This window comes from Chelonia mydas, chromosome 1, assembly GCF_015237465.2.
Source record: "Chelonia mydas isolate rCheMyd1 chromosome 1, rCheMyd1.pri.v2, whole genome shotgun sequence".
In the NCBI taxonomy this organism is placed as follows: Eukaryota; Metazoa; Chordata; order Testudines; family Cheloniidae; genus Chelonia; species Chelonia mydas.
This window is the reverse complement of record NC_057849.1, coordinates 23,153,023-23,174,936: the sequence shown is the minus strand read 5'-3', so window position 1 is coordinate 23,174,936 and position 21,914 is coordinate 23,153,023. Positions and strand designations below refer to the sequence as shown.

Below are 21,914 nucleotides of genomic sequence, written 5' to 3'. Positions count from 1 at the left end.
TGGATAACTGCTCCTTCTCTTCAAAGGCCCTTGTCAAGGTTCCTTCCCCATTCTGAACTCTAGGGTACAGATGTGGGGACCTGCATGAAAAACCCCCTAAACTTTGCCTTGTCTTTGAACCGTATGCTGCCACCACCAAGCATTTTAAACAAAGAACAGGGAAAGAGCCCACTTGGAGACGTCTTCCCCCAAAATATCCCCCCGAGCCCTACACCCCCTTTCCTGGGGAGGGCTTGATAAAAATCCTCACCAATTTGTACAGGTGAACACAGACCCAAACCCTTGGATCTTAAGAACAATGAAAAAGCAATCAGGTTCTTAAAAGAAGAATTTTAATTAAAGAAAAAGTAAAAGAATCACCTCTGTAAAATCAGGATGGTAAATACCTTACAGAGTAATCAGATTCAAAACATAGAGAATCCCTCTAGGCAAAACCTTAAGTTATAAAAAGGCACAAAAACAGGAATATACATTCCATCCAGCACAGTTTATTTTACCAGCCATTAAACAAAAGGAAATCTAATGCATATCTAGCTAGATTACTTACTAACTAACAGGAGTTGTAAGGCTGCATTCCTGATCTGTTCCCAGCAAAAGCATCACACAGACAGACAGACCCTTTATTCCCCCCGCAGATTTGAAAGTATCTTGTCTCCTCATTAGTCATTTTGGGTCAGGTGCCAGCGAGGTTACCTTTGCTTCTTAACTCTTTACAGGTGAAAGGGTTTTGCCTCTGGCTAGGAGGGATTTTATAGCACTGTATACAGAAAGGTGGTTACCCTTCCCTTTATCTTTATGACAGCCCTCCTCTATGGGGTCCTGCAGGGATCCAGACTATCCCTGCTTCTCTTCAATAGCTACATGAGGTCACTGGGAGAGAGAGTGAGACACCATGGGCTCAGCTGTTAACAGTATGCTGATGACACTAAGGGTATGTCTTCACTAGCAATGTTAAAGCACTTTAACGTGGCTATGTAGTCATGGCACCAGAGAGAGCTCTCCCAGTGCTGTAAAAAACCCACCACCACGAGGGAAGTAGCTACCAGTGCTGGTGCACTGTCTCCTTCCACCAAAGGCTCACCACTCCCATTCATCATGGGAGCACAAGGCCTCAGCATCCTCTTTGAAGACTCATTAATCTTGGATGGCCCGATAGTATCAGCTTCTAAAACTGCCTTATTTGACCTTCAGCTAGCTAAAAAACTTCATCCCTTCCCCCTCACAGATGAGGAACTAGCCAGAGGAATCCATGAATTCATCATCTCCAGGCTGGATTACTGCATCTGACTGTACATAAAACTGGATGTGAAAAAATGCACAGGTTCCAGCTGGCACAGAATGCAGTTGCCCATTGTTTCCAGGGCTTAGGCTGCCCTCAGTTTATCAGGCCCATGCTCAAGTCCCTCCATTGGCCCCCATCAGCTCTGGATGCCAGTTTAAGGCCTGGGTCCTAATTTTCAAAGCAGTTAATGGATCAGCTACATCAAAGACTGAGTTTCAATCTGTGAACCACCACAGCGGCTGCACTCCTCTGGGACAATGCGGATCACAAAGACAAGGACAAAACACATAAGAGCTGGAACAAAGAATTTTTTTCAGTCAGGGGAATCTCGCAATGGAACAAACTTCAAGAGGCGATCAGACAAATCCAGAGGAAATCCATTTTAAGGAAACACTGCAAAACCTTCCTCTCAGTGTCAGCTCCATTAAAGTGTGACTCAGTCCAACAGCAGTTAAACATTGTTTTCATTTCAGCTGCATGTCTCCAAGGTCACTTTTGGGATGAGATATTTACTGTTTATGCTTGATGAACACTTGCTGTCTGGAAGCAAAAAGAACATGATTTTCTTCAGGAACTGCTCATCATTTAGACAGACCTTTTTTAGCCCTTCCTTTGCAAAATACGCTTTGGAAAGAAATGTCTGTCCCCAGAAACTGAACTCCTTTTTAAAAAAATCATAAACAGAACTATTTGGAACAAACAGATGATCCATGATCTAAACTAGAAAACCAAGGAAATAAGTCTCCCTGGTGCCATCTGACAACAATGACATTTAAACCATTAATTTCCCCCAAAGCTTTGCATTTATTATTAATAATCTGTTTTATGGAAACACCAACAGGCACCAACCAAGGCACTGTACATACATACAGTAAGACAGTCCCTGCCCAAAATTGTTTCTTTTCTAAATAGAAAAGACATATGGTAGGTGAAAAAACCCTTATTATCTCCATTTCACAGGTGACTTGTTCAAGGTCAAATAGCAGAGTCAGGGTGATCTCTTTAGACCCAAGCCAGTGTCTGAACCACAAGACCAACAGTCCTCTCTGAGCCTTTACCCATATAACTCCCATTCACTTGACTAGGAGTCACATGACCAAATCTCCAGCCAATGCTTTGAAAATGCATAGTGTGGACAGCAGGTTTGGTACTTCTTTTTCAATTGCCCATAACTTGGCCAAGCTAATTCTTTTGGGCTGAAGACTTCAGTGCTGCTTCTTATCACAGTGGTGAACCTTTTGGAACTTCAGAGTAAAATCAGTTACGTGCTGCCTGCCCTACCCCCGCCCTACCCCAACCCACCCACCCTGGCCTACAAAGCAACAAAAGCTAGATCTCAACACTACAGTTCCAGAGAAGTTGGGTACAAGTTGCGATTTGTGTAGACTTTAGAGAGTGGGGGGGTCAGATCTTGTCAAATGGAGGGTATGTGACCACCGTTGGTAGCCTGCTTTTGAGCTGGCACCATGGGTTAACTATTTATTGTTTGTACTGTGGTATTACTGGGCACCTTGGTCCATGACTGGGATTCCTATTGTCCTACACACTGTGCAAACACAGAACAAAAAGCCAGTCCTTGCTCCAAAGAGCTCACAATTAAAGTAGTGAATGCACTCGCCTTACCTTTGGATTCAAGTGCTGGTTTAGGCGTCAAGTGAAGATAAGCATGGGTGCCTCCGCTGATCTCCATTTGTGTATGTCACAAACTCCTACATCCTTTGTTATAACTGGCAGGCTCTGCTAAAGGTGTTCAGCACTGCAACAACAGGGACTGTTACAGACCAGAACTGAGGTGCTCAAAAAAAAAAAAAAAAAAAAAGAGAAAGATTTGCGCAGCACCTGCCTTGCTCAAAAGAGTCTTGTTTTCTTGATCACCTCCCCAAATCAACTCAAACTAAAACAAACAAACAAAGAAACAAGTACCCCCTTGTAGTGACATATTGAGCTGAATTTTTAATACATAGTAAAGTTCGTAGATAAATTTGTTCAGTTAAACTTTATTTATAAAGCAAAAGAAGTATAAAGCCATGTATAAATATAGCAACCTACCCATGCCAAAGGACATGACTCACAATATTATAAGTTATAATATTTATGGAAAGTTGGCAGGGTTTGGAAAAATACAGAATGGTCTTGCTTAGCTAGACTTCATCTAGAACCAGACACTGGCTGAAGCGGCTACAGGGCTAAACCTAAGAACAACAACAGTAGTCAAAATGTTCAAAGTGCCTAAAGTTAGGTTGCAAAATTCATATTTTGAATAAAAATCAGTCTGATTTTGAGAGGTGCTGAGGTCTCACAAAACCCACTGAAGTCAATGAGAACAGCAGGAAATTAGCAAGGGCATCAGTTTAAGTGCCAAAATGTGACTTTACCAACCTGTCTGAAGGCACCCAGCTTTAAACATTCTGACAAGCATTTTTAGTACTTCCTTATAGAGCAGAAATTATGTTTCTCTGTTCACATAGCACCTAGCATAATGGAGTCTTGAGTCTTATTGGGGTGTCTGGGTGCTACAGCAGTAACAACATTACATATTTTATTTTAGTGATATCCCTATTTGGATTATTCAAATAACCTAGAGACCTTTGCAAGGAAGCAGAGAAGAAGTAATTTTCTTGGAGTCATTTAAGTGTGTTTAGATTATGCGATAGTGCCACAGTGTAGGTTTACAATTTATATAAGTGTACCTAGCATGATCTCTAGGTGCCTGGGGTCCCTACCATAACATAAATATAAATGTCAAGTACATCAGTGTTAACTAACTGAAATACAGATCTGGATAACAACCGTGGCCATACCAAATTCCTGAGAGGAGCACCCCAAACTTTGAGAAAGTTCAGATTCAGATGCCCAACGGGGCTCCTTCTCTTCAGTGGGTAAGGAAGCTATTATTGTGCTTTAGAAAGCGTAGTGTAGGGAACCAGGTTCTTCGGAGAATTGTTTGTTATCAGAAGAGGCTAAAGCATCCGGTGTCATTCTGATTGCAGAAAACTTAGAATAATGGAATCATAGAAATGTAGGGCTGCAAGGTCCTTGAGAGGCAGGACTCCCAACAGTCCCTTATTACAAGGGACAGCCCTTATTTTTTCACCTCTGTACAACAAGATCGGGAATTGCTGAGTGCTGCAAAAAGCAGCAAGAAATATCCCTGGCGAATGTAGGTCACTACTGCTTATTATTACTAATACTGATGATGATGATATCGGGAGGTGGGGTGCAGTGTGGGTGCTAAGGAAACCGTCCTTTATTTTTGAAATGCAATGCTGGCAACCCTATTGAGAGGTCATCTAGTTCAGCCCCCTGTGCCGAGGCAGGACCAAGTATACCTAGACCATCCCTGGCAGGTGTTTGTTTAACTTGTTCTAAAAGACCGCCAGTGCAGAGGATTCCACAACCTCCCTTGGAAGCCTGTTCCAGAGCATAACTACCTTTTTAGTTAGAAATATTTCCTAATCTCTAATATAAATCTCCCTTCCTGCAGACTAAGTCGATTACTTCTTGTCCTACCTTCCACGACTGTGCAGAACAATCAATCACGGTCCTCTGGATAACAGCCCTTCCCGTATTTGAAGACTCTTATCAGGCACCCACCTCAGTCTCCTTTTCTCAAGACTAACCAGGCTCAGTTTATTTAACCTTTCCTCATGGGTTAGGTTTTTTAAATCTTTTTTTCCCATTTTTGTTGCTGTCCTCTAGATTCTCTCCAATTTGTCCACATCTTTCCTAAAGTGCAGTGCTCAGAACCAGACACAATATTCCAGCTAAGGCCTCACCAGCAGTGACCCTCTGTGTCTTGCATCCTCCTGTTAATACATCTGTGATGAGGTGCTCACCCCCTGCAAGCCCTGAGCAGGTTAATGTGGGCCAGAAAGGGCCAATTAGCCTTATATGCTGCATCTGGAGAGGAGCCAAGGCTTGATAAAACTCAGCAGCAGGAGGAGCTGGGATTGAATTATAAAGCCAGGAAGTGAAAGCAGTATTGGGCTATAGGGAAAGGACCTGTAGTTAGCTCTAAAGGAAGAGAGAGTAGGGTAGGGACAAGGAGGAAGTCTAGGGGGAGAGTAAACCCTAGTATCCTGTCCTGGATCAGGGAATTTGTTTATGAGGATGTTATGTGGGACAGTGTCAAAAGCCTTACTAAAATCAAGATATATCACATCTGTGGCTTCCCCACCGATCTACAAACTTGTAAACCTGTCAAAGAAAGAAACTGGCTTGGTTTGGCATTATTTGTTTTTGACAAATCCATGAACTCTGAAGTATTCAAAACTCTGTGGGGCTGAATAGTGTAATAAGATAAACTGTTAACAAATGTGAGAGTTATGTAGGCAGTTCAGAGCACGACTTCTAAGCTCTCTTTCTAAATCTGCCACTGACATCCGTCAGTTTCCTGAGGGTACATCTACACTGCAATAAAACACCCGCAGCTGGCCTGTGTCAGCTGACTTGGAGTTGTGGGGCTCAGACTGCAGGGCTATAAAATTGCCGTGTAGACACTTGGGCTTAGACTGGAGCCTGGACTCTGCAAGAGTTCCTGAGCCTGACTGTCTACACAGCAATTTTCTAGCCCTACAAGCCCGTCAGCTGACACAGGCCAGCTGTAGGCGTTTTATTGCAGTCTAGACATATCCTTCAGGGCCAGCTTTTCAGAAGTGCTGAGCACCCACAATTTCAGGTGATGTTCAGGGCAGCTGCAAGTGCTCAGCACCTCTGCAGACCAGGCTCTTCTGTTCTGTTCTATTTAGATTCTTATAACATGCTCATCAATGTAGTGTTCGAGGGCCTTCCAGTAATCCATTAAACAATGTGACTCATTGTGACAAAGGCAGCTCTGGTGCCAGCTTATGCTATGTCTCAGCTGAACACTGACAAATACATAGCTGGAATCGGTCTGGCTCACCTGTGTGTTAGTGTTGTTAAAATAGGTATTAGAATTATAAAAATGTGTTTAGCATTTATTGAATGCTTGTGAGTTGCTGCCTGCATCAATCTCACTTATAACATCTGTATCCAATATTGTAAGGTAATATTTGAGCAGTTGCATTGTGAACCTCTGTGACTGTGTTAATCACCAGATAGGAAAGAGACATTAATTAGTGTGAAGGGCTGACCTTCAGCAGCAAGTGTTACACTCTTCCCAAAAGGAAAGGTCCATCAATACCAGATGGACTATTGACAAAAGACTTGTTGTTCTGCTCTCTTCCCCGTGAAGATGAGTCATGTAAGTGGACTCCTCCCGTTAGCTGCCCAGAGCACATGGCAGGAGTGGGATAAAACCCCTAAACACAAGGAACTTGGTATCTCTGTGCTGTTTGGACTGTGGGGGGCAAAGTGTTTCTGGGCATAAGCAAGAGATCCCTAGCTGCTTAGCCTAGGTTAGCACTAGAAGGCATAAAGAGCTTGCTGAGTATAGAAGCTTTTATGAACTTTTGAAATGTAAGAATGTAACTCATTTGTGTATCTATGTTTACCTGCTTTAGCCTTGTAAATAACTCAGGTTTCCTGTTCCTGCTTAATACAGCTTTATGTAATTTATTATAGGATTGGCTATAAGTATTGTTATTGGGGTAGGGTCTAAGATACAGTTGACCTGGGGTAGGTGACAAGTCCTTTGGAGTGAGTATTGGTGTGATTCTTAGTGTAAAGGACAATCTATCACAAAGGTATGCTCACCTGGGTGGTGAGATAAATTGGAGTATCCCAGGGGATGTCTGTGACTCCATATTAAGGCTGTTATAGTGCCTGAGGAGTTGACACTGGATAAATGATTGGTAAAATCGAAGTATAGAACTCACAACCAATTTGGGGATTAGGAACCAGGGCACGATAGTCTGCCCTGAAGTTGGTATTCATGCTTTTGAGTCACTGCAGGCAGCGTTGTGCTAACATCTGTCAGATCCTTTCCCCAGGGAGAGAAACATGTGTAGTGGAATGTTTTATTTTAGTAGGGGTTTTGTTTGTTTTTAAATATATGTTGCTGTGTATTTCTCGGCCACAACCTCATCTGGTGTAAATTGGTAACGCTCCTTTGACTTCAGTGGAACTATGTCAGTTTACCAGCTGATGATATGGCTCATTGTGCCTCCATTTACGCTTCTGAAAAATGAGGATAATAATACCAAGACACAGGTTGTTGTGTGAATGCATGCATTAACGGTTGCAGTGCTTTTCAGGGAGTGTGGGAATGGTGCTGAATTAATGCAAGATATATTTTTATAACCCTAGACCACAATCTAAATAATAATAATAAAAACAAAATGAACAAACAGGCCAATCATAAAGAGAACAAATTGCCAAGTAAGGCAATTGAAGTTAATGGTACAGCTAAATTTGAGGCAGGCTCATTATCAAGAGAGGAAGTATTACAAGCTGCAGTAACCAAGCAACCACAGGAGTAAAGAGGGTAATGGGGGGACTGAGATAAGATTAATGAAGAAAGACTAGTAGAGCCAAGTTTCAGAGTAGCACCCATGTTAGTCTGTATCTGCAAAAAGAACAGGAGCACTTGTGGCACCTTACAGACTAACGAATTGATTTGAGCATAAGCTTTCGTGGGTTACAGCCCACTTCATCAGATGCATAGAATGGAACATATAGTAAGAAGATATATATAGATACAGAGAACATGAAAAGGTGGAAGTTGCCATACCAACTCTAAGAGGCTAATTAGTTAAGATGAGCTATTATCAGCAGGAGAAAAAAAACTTTTATAGTGATAATCAAGATGGCCCATTTCAGACTGTTGACAAGAAGGTGTGAGGATACTTAACATGGGGAAATAGATTCAGTTTGTGTAATGACCCAGTTGGCTTTTTCCTGTTTAAAAAAATAAAATCCTCATGTCCTTATCTGACTAGAAGATAGAGTAGGGAGGTTCTTCAACAGAAGAGTCACACTAAGTGATCTGACAGCAAAAAGAAATAATGGAGAGGAAAGTAGTCAGGGAATCAGTGACACAGAAACAAGACTCTGGGTTAAGTTCAGCTCCAGATATGGCTTCAGACATCTTGGCCCAAGCCCATTTCTAGGAACACTGCAGAGGATAATCATGTCTTAAAGACGGATGTGGATGTTTCATTGTCAGTCCAGAGTACATAGGCTACAGGCTTCCAAGAATCCATGGTACTTGCTGTTTTCACTCTCCCTGAAGTCAATTGGAGCCAAGCATTCTCAGTATCTTGTAGGATCGGGCTCTTGGACTGTAAGTGTCTAGGCCAGAGTCACCAGTGTGTTACTCCAGTGAACTGCTAATGGACATAATGCCTACTTAGCTCTTATAAAGTGTTTCATCAGTAGATATCGAAGTACTTTACAAAGGAGGTCAGGACCTTTATCCCCATATTCACATGAACTATTAAAAACAAAACAGTAACTTAGGTTCATCTACTCCATAATACCAGCATATTTCACTACTGCCAGATTAACCCCTTGTAGCAGTTAGCTAGCAAGATGCACCTGCTAACCACCTCTAGAACCATTGCGCTAAGAACAGATGTTTTAATTAATTTCCAGCTGCAGAATCTTTAATATTGGTGATGAAAGAGCCAGGAAAACCCCAGTCTGACTTTAGGCCTGATGCAACACTCATTGAAGTCAGTAGAAACATTCCCATTGACTTTCAGGGTCACTGGATTGGTGCTTTTCAGATTCGAGGCTGAGTTTACAGCTCTAGCGGTTATAAATTCAGGGGATTAGATCTGAATGCCACTGAGAGACAATAAATATGGCACAAACTACTATCTGTTAGTCACCTTTCAGAGCAGAATCTCCCTCCCTGCAGGTTTGCATTGAGTAGCGTAACCTTTTACAAAGAAGTGTGGTGATGATAATAACATGTCATACTCTCAAGGCTTTATCACATGACAATCTTTACTTAAAGACAATCCTGGAGGGTTGGCAACCTGAGCGACACCTCACAGCAGGGCGGTGAGAAGTTAAGTGAGGAGGGGCACCTCCCAAGCCAGGTGTTCACACACAACTGGCTTCAAGCAATTATCCATTGCCTAACTCAGGAAAGGATAATGGTGGACCATTAAAGTTAATGGAAAAACATTGGGGAAATGTACAGTTGTCTCAATCTGAATAACCATGAGTCACCTTAGTCTGAGGGGGGAGGCTAGAAACTGAGGACTTTATCTAGAAACTGAGGGACAGACACATGGAGGATGCTGTCCATAAAATGCTGGATCCCCTCTGTGACCAAAGGGTATGCTGGAAAACTGTTCAGAGGTAAGAGGTGAGTTGTACTAGCAAAGGGAGTTTATCTAACTTGAGAGTGTAAAGTTGAGGATGCATCTGTTTATTTTCTGTGTAAATTATGTTCGCTTTTCCTTACTATTTTATCTCTGACTTTTCTCTTAAATAAAGCGTTTGTTTTTTACCCCAAGCAGGTCTCTGGTGTGCAAACTAGCTGGTGACTGGGAGCCTGGTTTCATGCCTTTGGGGTTGACTAAGCAGAGGGGGAAAGTCCAGTGTCAGATACTTAAGAACTCAGAGGATGGATTTGGGGAGACTTGGGGCTGTTGATGTCACCCTGCAAGGATTAACTAGGCTGGTGGAAACCAGGGTGAGACCTTGTACTTACAGGAAGGCTATTGGTGTCAGAGGTTTGAATCAAAGCTGTTTTCCAATCCCTTCGTTTACATGGAATAACTTCAAGTGAGCATTTGGAGGATTTACGATAGTAAATAAAAGCACCCAAGGTTACAGGGCAGGCAGTCATAAGAACTGCCATACTGCATCAGACCAAAGGTCCATCTAGCCCAGTATCTTAACTCTGACAGTGGCCAGTACCAGAGCTTCACAGAGAGTGAAAAGAACAAAAGAGTTGGAGTGATTCACCCCTGGCTTCTCCTCCCCTTATGTCCTTCATAATAACACCTTCACAATATCAACCAGAATTCAGAAGTTGCACAGACAGATCCTCAAATAGTCATAATTACTGTGCTCTATTTAACAGATCCAGCCTTTGTTTAGCAGCTTCCCCTTTATTATACAAAATGCGGTAAGTAATTAAACAGAACACTACTGGCCCAAACGTTGGGGGCATTTGGACTTGGGATTTTGGTTACTATCTCAATAAATTAAGTCTGCAGGCGGTTAGTCAATGAGATGTGGGTGTGACACCTCATCCCATATTCTTCACAGTGAGATGATGATATGATTATGACATAATCATAATGTATTTTATGCAAGATAAGTCATGTGAGGTGTCATTGGAAAGGTTATGATTTGCTGATTATCTTATTATTTGCTGTATGATTATCTTATTTGTATGCATGAATCATTTTTGTATATGAAGTTATGAATATTGACTATGTATCTGTATTTCAAATGTAGTTACACCTGGGTAATGCCCACTAGACAAGTTGCTTTCATTCTAGATAGTGGGTGGGGAAGAGCTATTAGAAAGAACAATAGTCCTTAGGAGAAGCTTATGTCCCACCTGGTGAGCCTTCCTATAAATGCTCCAAACAACCTGTGAATGACGGCTGCTATGACTCTACAAGGACATGCGATGAGACCACATGTCTCTAGACTCCATCTTGGGATGTCAGTGTTTTTCCATAGACAGGTCTGGGAACCAAACTTTGGAACAAAGGGTTCCCACCATATGCAAAAGCTATATAAGGCAGGGAGTGACATCATCTGGTGTTCTTCGCTCCCCACACAAGAACACTCCTGGAAACACCTGAGGAATAACGACTGAACTGGGGGAAGCGTTGGGGAAGTGCTAAAGGGATTTTTAGCCTGTGAATGAGACACCTGGGGATTCCAAGCTGTAAAGCAAGTGCAGCTTGCCCCTCAAGAATCTGCAGCCTGCTTCTATCATCTTTTAGGGTGAGAATCTGCTATTCATATCCAATCTATTTAGTATATTTGCTTTTTTGTTTATTTGCTAGGTAATCTGCTTTGATCTGTTTGCTATCACTTATAGTCACTTAAATCTATCTTTTATAGTTAATCAATTTATTTTTGCTTTATCTAAACCAGTGTGTCGGAATCATAACTTGGGGAAAAGGCTGTTGCATATTCCTCTTCACATTAAGGGAGGAAGTGAGTTTTATGAGCTTATAGTGTACAGTTCCCTGTGCAGCACAAGATGGTATAATTTTGGTTTTATACACCAGAGGGGCGAGGGGGCGTGCTTAAGGAGCTGGGAGTAGTTTTCCCATGCAGGGGCTGGTCAGAGAGCCTGCTTGTAACTGAAGCTGGGTTTGTCCCTACCTGTGTCTATGCTGGTGAAAGTGTAAGCTGGAAGACTTTGTTGCTTATCACAGAACCCAGGCTGGTGGGTCAGGGGGCTTAGTCATATCCCAGTTCCAGATGGCACCCTTGGGGGAACCCATCACATTCTGAAGGGCAAAGATTATTTTAGAACAAGTAAGGTACTTAGGGCCTCAGTTCTGCCCTCGGCCGTGGAAAGGGATAAACATTGAGAGCCATTTTCCCCCATCATAAGCATTGAGAGCCATTTCCCCCATCACACACATACTCAAGCAGCAGGGTAGGATCTCACTACAGCACCCACTAATGTGTTTGTGGTGGGTCAAGCTAACACAACAGCCCACACATAACTCCTCCCGTGAGATGTGGTCTGTCAAAGGCCTCCCAAACTGACTGCCTTGTACAATGTCATCCCCAGTAAGAGCTGCTAGGTGTGTGTGTTACTCCCGCTGAGAGAGGCAGTAAATGATGCCTGCTGAGTGGTGCCATAAGCCTTGCTGCGGCATCCTGCTTTGGCTGGCAAGATCACTGTGCCAGAGGACTTATTAGCTAGTTCTTCTAACTTTTTTTTAACTAGTGATGCTGAGAAAACATTCAGGACCAGATGCAATTAACGATAACAAAATTCCACCCAGTCTGGAAATCTGTGCAAACCCCACAAGCCCTGAGGACGCAGCAATGCCCAGAGAGGAGTAGTGATGCCAAGGAACTGGAGAGTAGTTGGGCAGCAGATCAAACAGGGGGCACGTACTCTAAAGGACGCGTAATGGCTTTGTTCTGAGTCCCAATTCTGTTCCCGCTGAAGCCCATGGAAGAAGTCCTGTCAATGTAACTGGGTGCAGGAGCAGGCCCTTGTACTGCAAATGAAAATGATTTCAAGTAGAGAGGCTACCAGGCCAACAACCGGCCCTCAGCGGAAGGAAAGCAGATAGGTAAAGAGGGGAGATAACTTCATGCTGGTTACAATACTTGATGGCAAATTTTGCACACCTATGACACTGTTTAAAAATAATGCCCAAGGGACTGACTAGTGCTATTCAAGCATTAAGGGCCTGCTGCGATGCCCACTGCAGTCAAGTGGAGTCTTTCCATTTACTTTAACAGATGTTGAATTGGACCTTAATGGAGACTAAGTCAGTCCTTGATTGGCACACATCTAAGAGCTTCATAAGGGCTTGCGTCATGGAGAGCCAGGCCAAGCCTGAATTATACAGCCAACCAGGGCCAGATTTCCAATTAGGCACAGTAAGCACATGCTGAGGGGCGCTGGCATTCTAGGGGTGCCTAAAAGTTAAAAGTGGGTTAAAAGTTAAGTTAATACAGTAGAACCTCAGAATTTCGGACACCTCGGAAATGAAGGTTGTCCGTAACTCTGAAATGTTCTGTAACTCTGAAGTAGAGGTTACAGACTTCAGCCACACAGGGGGTTGGGGCTGCAGCTGCGGGGGGTGAAGGTGGGGTCAAGGCTCTGGGCAGCATTGGGGAGTTGGGGCTTCTGACTCTCAGGGCGCCAGGGCTCTGGGCGGGGTGCTCAGGGTTTCTCCACCAGGGCTCAGTGCTTTAGACCTGGGGGCGGGGGGGAGTGCTGGGGTCAGGGCTTCAGCCCTGCGGCTCCGCTCCCAATTTCAGCCCTGGGAGGGGGCGGGGATGCCGGGGCACAGGGCTCCCCACAGCTTCACTCCCTGCTTTAGCTGGGGTGGAGGGTGTGCCAGGGGTTGGGGCTTTAGTTACGGAGGGAGCACTGGGGCTGAACCTGGTGCTCCACTTGTAGCTCGAGCCTCTGGGTTGAAAGTGGGAACTGAGCTGCTGGGCTGAAGCCCCGAGCTCCAGCACCCCCCGTGGGGCTGAAACCAAGAGCTGAGCCCTGGGCCTGAAGCCCCCAAACCCAGTGCTGCCCCCTGTCTAAAGCCCTGAGACCTGGTGCTCCTGAGGGTCATAAGCCCGGAGCCCTGACACACCTGACACACCCTGTGCAGCTGCAGCCCCAACCCCCTGTGGGGGGAGCTGAAGGTGCTGTGCCTACGGGTGCATAAGGTATAAAGTTGGCCCTGCAGCCAAGCAGCATTACTCTGGAGCCTACTGCTTCACAATATGACAATGGGCTTCTCCAGCTGTATAACTTCAGAATGGAATTAATGTGTAACCTACAAGACCCAGTGATGAATGATGAAAACTAATAAAGGGGAGGTGTAATGGGGTATACTGGCCATTTAAGAGTAGAGGAGGCCAGAAGACCCCGTTTCGGGGAGCTGGAATAAATAAGGGCCCAGGATATGGCCTGATGGCAGAAGAGAGGAAACTCTTCTGGGGAACTAGGAGTTGGTTGGGAGGAAAACCCCAGGACACTGATCTTTTAAGGGCCCAGTATCATGATCCCTGTAGCATAGGGCAGGGCAGGGTTCCCCTCTCTTCCAGCCAGTCAGGAGGAGCTCTCTTGAGGAAGGCAGGATATAGACTGCCTTCCCCCCCAGAACAGGGGAGAGACTGGTGAAAGAAGGAAGCCAGACGACTAACCTCTAGGGAGAGACAGCTATGAGAAGTGACCTTGTGAAGAGCAGGCTAAGGCAGGGGAAGAGCTCCACGTGGATGGCAGAAGAGCCAGAGATAAAGCTGAACCTTCGGCTTGAAGTGATGGACATAGGTGCCAACTCCACCCACGGGGAAAAATTAGTGGGTGCTCTGCACCCACAGGCAGCCAAGCTCCCCTGTTTGGCAACATTAGCATGCTCTGGGAGGGGAGAGGAGCGGGAACGTGGCATGCTCAGGGGAGGCGAGAGGCGGGACTAGGGCAGGGTTTGGGGGAAGGAGTTGGAATATTGGTAGGGAGGGGGTGGAGTTGGGGCAGAGACTTTGGGGAAGGGTTTGGAATGGAGGCAGGACAGGGGTGGGAAGGGGCAGGGCCGCATGGAAGGGGTGGAGTGGGGGCGGGGGTGGGCACAGAGGAGCAGGTCGAGCACCCACGGGAAAGACGGGAAGTCATGCCTATGGTGATGGACTTTATTGGTGGGAAAACTTGTGGGCATTAAAGCAGCCCCAAGTGGAGGATGGCAGGTCTAACATGAGGCTCTGGGGAGCCTGTAAAGGGCCCTGAAGAGGGTGAACAGAGGGAGGCAACTGCAAAGGGATCTCTGCAGCAGCTCTGTTACAGGGGCAAAAGCCCCAGTGTGCTTCCTTCCTATGTGTCTTTCCCTTAGAATTGTGTGTGGATGCAAAGGTGAATAGTACGTTTAAAAGGGTTTATAAATGTAATTATTTGGATCAAGAGCCTAAATTAATAAACTCTACATCTAGGTAGCCTTGTAATGAAAGTGCAATACTAGGTTAGTGAGCATTAATAGCTAACTGTTCTATAGTCAAATTAAGGGCAAAATCTCAAAGTGCCATTTATTTGGTTCAAGCTCTTAATAAAATCATTGGAACAACAGTACATTTTATTAATAAGGTGCATTTCTGTCACAACTTGTATCAAGAGATCTTGAAGCACTTTACAAACACTAATCCTCACAACAACCCTTTGAGGTAGGTGAAGTGTACATAAATAGGCTAGTATCCCTTTAAATAGCTTGTGGAGCCCACTAGCAGTGCTCACTGTGTTCTATTTTAGAAACCAACTAGAGCACTAGTGTGCCTAGCAGTTGTGCCTTGGATATTAAGTACAACACTGTTGTTTGGACTCTACTCTGTGTGGTTGTTTCATGTTATGTTTGTTATGTAAGGCACAAATGGGTAAACAACAGTATTCCTTTTTTACCGATGAGGAAACTGAGTCACAAAGGGGGTAAAATAGCCTGCCCACAGTCACACAAGATGGTCTGCGGCAAAGTGAAGAACACAACTGAAGTCTCTTGACTGACAATGCTTTGCTTTAACCAATAATCCTTGTTTCCTCTTAATATTAATAAAAAATTGTACTAATTAGTCCATCTAATAAAAAGAGATTTGAAAGCTATGAATGGTATAGAAGTGCAATGCATTATTAACCACCAAAACTCCAGAAGCATCATCATTCGGCTCTTTTAGTGTAGTTCTTCTCTCAAACATTGCTATCTAAAAACATACCTTCTTACTTGATAGAGGGTGCACATACTGAGTCAAACTTAACCAACTTTTTGACTTTGTACTACTGCTAACCATATGGAGCCAACACAGCTATGGCAGCATGAGATGGATTGTATTCTGGCTTGCTCATCAACAGAATTGTTGACTCATTTCCAATTGCAGCCTCTCCATTGTTAGTGATGTCAAAGTCAGAAAGCACCCAGCTTGACTCCCAGGATTCAAGTGGAGTTTGCAGGGATGACAGAAAAAAACATTTGATCAGTAATTTGAGCAAATTTGCTTTGGAAGTGGCTGAGAGGCAAACACGAAGCCCCAAAATATTGTTTTGCAGAATCACTTTCAGAGCACAGCGGCACATTAAAATTGGGCTAGACAAAGCACTAGTGCGCTCTCTAAGGCAGCGGTTCTCAAACTGTGGGTCGGGACCCCGAAGTGGATTACGACCTCATTTTAATGGGGTCACCTGGGCTGGCGTTAGACTTGATGGGGCCCGGGGCCGAAGCGAAAGCCCGAGCCCCACCGCCTGGGACTTAAGCCGAAGAGACCTGGGTAGTGGACCACAAGTTACAGGTCCCCCTGCCTGGGGTGAAGCCCTTGGGCTTCAGCTTTAGTGCCCCCACCACCACCCCCCGGACTCAGACTTTGGCTTTGGCCTTCCTGCCCAGGCAGTGGGGCTCAGCTGGGTCATGCTTCTGGTCCCCCGTCCTGGGGTCGTGTCGTAATTTTTGTTGTCAGAAGAGGGTTGCGGTGCAATGACGTTTGAGAGCCCCTGCTTTAGGGAATTATTGTGCAAGAGCAGAGGGCTGGACTAGATGATGTAATCAGTCTTTGCCAACATTACTGTCTATGATTCTAAGTCATTAGAATGCTACTAAGGACAAGGTAGCAGCACGGATTTGGAAAAAGGACAAATTGCTGTAGAAGTTCATGAAACGACTAGGGCTGCCGGTTTATGATGATGACTTCATGACAAGATTCCTTTCAGTTAATACGATGGTATGAGTTTTTCAGAATACTCGGAAATCACTGGCAAAGGGTAGTGCAACCAAATGAAAGAACACAAAGAGGAAAATGTCTTAGCGGCTGCTGTCAAAATCAGTCTGTGAGATGGAAGCAAAACCAGCAGGCAACTTATTACAGGCCTTCTGTCAAAGATAACAGTATCCAGTGCATTCTTCTGTCACCTCCTTCACTCATGGCATCAGATTAACTCACTGTGGTGTTTCATCAGCAGAAAAAGAAAAAAAGAGGTTTTAAAGACAACATGTTAAACAGGACAAAAGCTCAATAGGTCAGAGGGGAAGCAGGTGACAGATAGATGGGGCAGTATAAATGAAAAGGAAACCCCCAGTGTACTGAGTCAAGATGAAGGAGAAACTGGAAAACAAGATTAGGGGCGTAAATAGGTGGGATTGGAGGAGTGGGCAGGGTAGCACATGGATATAAAGTCAGCACTAGATGGCAGAGAATCTCCATGGAAAGTTTGGAAAAGAGGGAAGGTGATTTCTAACAAGTGGAAGAGATGAATAGGAAGCTGATGATGGTGAAGGAGGATGCGGTGATACGATCCTGTTTGTTAGATCAAGACTTATGTGGACCACAGCACCTGTAGACCAGGCATTTTATGGTCAGATTACATGATCCAGAAGTCTAAGGCCTTCTGCACACTCAGGCTTGTAACTACCCTTGAGCCAGTTTTCAAACCTGTTTACACATGTGACACAGTTTGTGTCCATGCTCACAGTCGCAAACAACGTTACAGCCCCATTAAGAACTACGGAACCCCATGATGCAGTCTGTAGTATGACTTAGACTAGTACGTTTGTTTAGGGAAGAAATTACCCATCTGTAGTAGAGCACCAAACCCTGCTCTCTACTGCTCTGATGTTGGTGCTTGAGAGAACTTTTTAAAAAGTGAGTGTAGTTTGTGTGGCATCTGCTCCAGGGAGAAGAGGCCCCATGAGGCACTCCATTAATATGTGTGCAAGAATTTTTAATGGATGGGAGAAGAATGGAAACAAAGAGCCACATTTGGTCCAGGGTTATTCAAGACCTTGACTTTCCTGCCAAAGAGGACAGCTCAGACATATTTGGGCTTGTGACCAAGCTCCTTGCCTGACTTCGGAAAGTTAACACGTAAGATGGGGGGGCGGAAACTTTTATGTTCCTAAATGCTTCAGATTATTGATGAGAGGAAACAAGGATACAGGAAGTGACAGAGGTCTTCTTTTTTATTTAATCGGCCTGTATCGGCCAATGGTGTAAGAGCAACAGGAAATCCTGTTTGAGGGTCACAGAGTGCATGTGTTCCCAGACCAAACCCTCAGAAGAGATTTGGTGGAAGTGGGAAAGTCCTCTGGCTAACACGGACGTCTCTGTTTTGTATCTGACCTAACTCAGGGTCAGAACAATGGAATTCAAATCCGGAACCAGATCCATATACAAAGTTCCCCAAATATCACAGTGGTTTCTGATTTGCTTTTTCTAGTTCAGGACCATGCCCTGGTCCTGGGAGCCATATTCAGCAGTAAACAAAAGCTACTTTCAGATTAAGAAAGGAAAGAAAAGGAGACTGGTGGCACCAAAAGCACAAGATACACAGCTCTGCCAAAATGGGCGACGGGGGGAATAAACCAATACTATCAAAGGAGTTTTAAATACTAGGTCAGGCATTCTCAAACATTGTTGCACCATAACCCCCTTCTGACAAAAACTCCTTCTCTCTCTCTCTCTCTCACACACACACACCCACCCACCAGTGGGGCTTGGGCTTCGGCCCTGGGCTCCAGCAAGGCTAATGCCAGCCTTGGCAACCCCATTAAAATGGGGTCATGACCCACTTTGAGATCCTGACCCACAGTTTGAAAACCATTGTACTAGGTGATTAAGCAGTGGCATGTTAAATCATAGTTTTCTTACTGTCTTTAGTTAATGTAATCATTTCTGTACCACTGTAAGGACACACGACTTAAGGAAAGAGCAAAATCCCTGCCCTGAAGATCTTACAATCTCTTCAGCACAATATGGTAGAGCAGAGTGAGCAAACAGAGTGCTGGCTGGTGATTGTAGCTAGATTGTGTTGGAGAAGAGTTGATTGACTTTTCCTTCAACATCTCCCCAATACTCTTAGTTCCATGGCTCACCTTATGACGGTGGGCACAGTACAAGAACCTGAATAGAATAATTAAAGATGTGCCAAAAAGGAACCTCAAATTGAAACCCCTTTGAGTTTTAAGAGGAGAAAGGGTCACATTTGAATCTCCAGATCCAAACAGACCCTGTCTTTAAGGTACTTATATGGCCACCATTACTGTAGCATCTGAACACCTCCTAATTTTTTAAGTATGTATCCTCACAGTGCCCTAGTGAGAGAGAGAGAAGTACTGTTATCCCCATTTTGCAGATGGAGGAGCTGAGGCACAGAGGGCCAGATTCTCAGAAGTATTTAGGCTCCTAATTTCCATTGAAAGCTATGGCAGTCAGGAGCCTAAATACCTTTGAGGGTCTAGGGCAGAGGGACTAAACTCCTAGAAGAAGGTCACACATGGAAACTATGGTAGATCCTGCAGGATTTCTACCTTCCAAAATAGCATAAATCTCACCTGGATTGCAAATCTTGAAATTTACACCATGTTGAAAATCTTGCACAAGATCATATCACCTGATTTTACTACTTAAACCTTAAACCAAACCTTATTTTGTCTCAAATTTGCACTTCACCCAGAATCACGTAGAGCCTCCTCAGCTGGTCTCTACTAATAACTTGTATATTAATGTAGTCTTGGCACTAAGTTCTACAGTAGTCTAAGAGTGTGACATCTGTCCTAGAACACACTGGTTAGTTGCAGTGGTGCAATGTTAAGTGTTTGTAATTTTTCTGTAGAAGCTGCACATAATTATTTAAGGTTATAGGTTAAAATTACTGGCTGGGAAGTTACTATTGCAGTGGATTACCTCTCTGTCATGCAAACACAGTCATTATCTCAATTTTCCTCTCCTTTGCCTCTGGCTACACTAAAGCTTTACCCCTTCCAGGGTACAGAAAGCCCCAAATAACAGAAATTCAACCCCTCATCCAGTCTCTCTCTCTCTCTCTCGTATCTGGGGATCTTCTCCCCTCTCCTGGGTATAACAGTAACAATTCTCCCCTTGCTGTTGGCGTGGAGGGGAGCTCCCATCTGTCTTTGCCAGAAGACTGAGTTTGGTCCCAGAGAAGGAGACGACGCCCAGTCCATCTCTTTCACACAGCTGGATGAGCTTCTCCCAATGAACACTCCACAGACTTGTGTGAGGAATCCACACACTGAATCCCACATGCCCTCAGCTTGCTGGGGCTGGGCCACTCAGGCATGCACTCCAGGTACACTGCAGACCTCAGTTTGACATCCCTCTTTGCAGTGAGGACCCCACAGTCCAATTGCCTAGGCCTTGAGCTAGTACCATGTCTTCCAACCCTCTTGAGTAGCTCTTGTACATTCTGTAGAATCCCACTGATGCTGTTTGCCTTCTGGGTTACAGTTTACCTCTTAAGAAGCACATGATAGTGAAAGCCAACAGACACCCAGACAGACTTTACACCATTACTCTTAGGTGGCATGAAAAATACACAGATCTATACAAAATTATAAACAGCCCGAAATGCATTTCCCTGCCTCAGGTTCCTCACCACTCTGGAGAGTTCTTTGGACTTGGGCAGAGTCCTCTGAGATGCTCAGGATCCTTCCCCTAAAACTCTTGACATCTCTTCCAAATCGTGGAGTCTCTCCAACCCAGCTAGCTTTCTCTAACCTTGATTGGTCCAACTGTTAAACTGGACCTCTCTCTGATATGGAAGCATGCTCCAAGCTTCCTGTCCATCCTAAAGCCCTCCCCTTTTGTTCTTTTTATAATTCCTTTTTAAACCCCTGCTTTGTCACCTCTGTCTCTGTCCTCTTTAGGAATTTTCTTTTCTACACTTTCCCATCTCATAGACTTTAAGGTCAGAAGGGATCATTGTGATCATTTAGTCTGACCTCCTGCACTTTTCAGGCCACAGAACCTCACCCACCCATTCCTGTAGTGACCCCTAACCTCTGCAGTCAAATTGGAGAAGTGGCTAGATCTAGGAGAAGCTAACCTCCTTAGTATATCCATTGTTCAGTCCAGAGCAGAGCTGTTCAGGTTAATGACTCTCCATTGTCCTTGGACTGCTAGATACATGCTGCAGCTCATGTACTCTACCTTAAAAAGCCAGGATGCCCTGTTATTATAACTGGGGCTGGTAGAGTCACCTATTATTAAGGTTGTCAGACATTTCCCATTATAAGGCCCTATTTTCAGTTTCTTATAATTTTGCCATACGTTAATCATTTGGGATGAAATTTTCCATGCTGGGTGACTGCCTCAGGCTGGCATTTTGTTTTATTATTATTAATTATTATTATTATTATTTTATTATGATTTAATTTCAGACAAAAAGATTCAGCTGTTTCTGAGAAGGAGGCTAGGGAAAAATATGATTTTTTGCCCACGTTAAAAATTCTGGCAACCTTTTTTTGAAAACCTCTAGCACCCCCATATTTCGGATGAGGAACTTGAAATTCGACAGAGGGATGGCCTTTGTGTCGGGGATAGGCCTTTGCCATCCCTGTGAAAATCCACCCAAATTTGACTGTTACAAGCCTTTGAAAAACTGCAGCTCACACGCTCAACAGATTTCAGAGTAGCAGCTGTGTTAGTCTGTATCCGCAAAAAGAACAGGAGGACTTGTGGCACCTTAGAGACTAACAGATTTATTAGAGCATAAGCTTTCATGGGCTACAGCTCACTTCATTGGATGCATACAGTGGAAAATACAGTAGGACAATTTTATATACACAGAGAACATGAAACAATGCGTCTTACCAGGCACATTATAATGAGAGTGATCAGTTAAGGTGAGCCATTACCAGCGGGAGAGGAAAGAAGAACAAACAAACAAACAAACAAAAACCTTTTGTAGTGATAATCAAGATGGGCCATTTCCAGCAGTTGACAAGAACGTGTGAGGAACAGTAGGGGGGAAAAATAAACATGGAGAAATAGTTTTACTTTGTGTAAAGACTGGGGGTGGATATGTCATTACACAAAGTAAAACTATTTCTCCATGTTTATTTCCCCCCCCTACTGTTCCTCACATGTTCTTGTCAACTGCTGGAAATGGCCCATCTTGATTATCACTACAAAAGGTTTTTTTTTTTTTTTTCTGTTCCTCTCCTGCTGGTAATAGCTCACCTTACCTGATCACTCTCATTATAGTCTGCATGGTAACACCCATTGGTTCATGTTCTCTGTGCATATAAAATCATCCTACTGTATTTTCCAC

At 44.1% G+C, this 21,914-nt stretch overlaps 1 long non-coding RNA gene across 1 annotated transcript; it reads right to left on the bottom strand.

Moving 5' to 3' along the window:
- Positions 1-320: 320 nt before the first annotated feature.
- On the bottom strand, positions 321-9,453 carry LOC122462951. Its single transcript, XR_006285858.1, has 3 exons — positions 9,442-9,453; positions 2,906-4,801; positions 321-1,822 (listed from the first exon to the last, which is right to left on the bottom strand). It is a non-coding gene; the product is annotated as an uncharacterized LOC122462951 (long non-coding RNA).
- Positions 9,454-21,914: the final 12,461 nt, after the last annotated feature.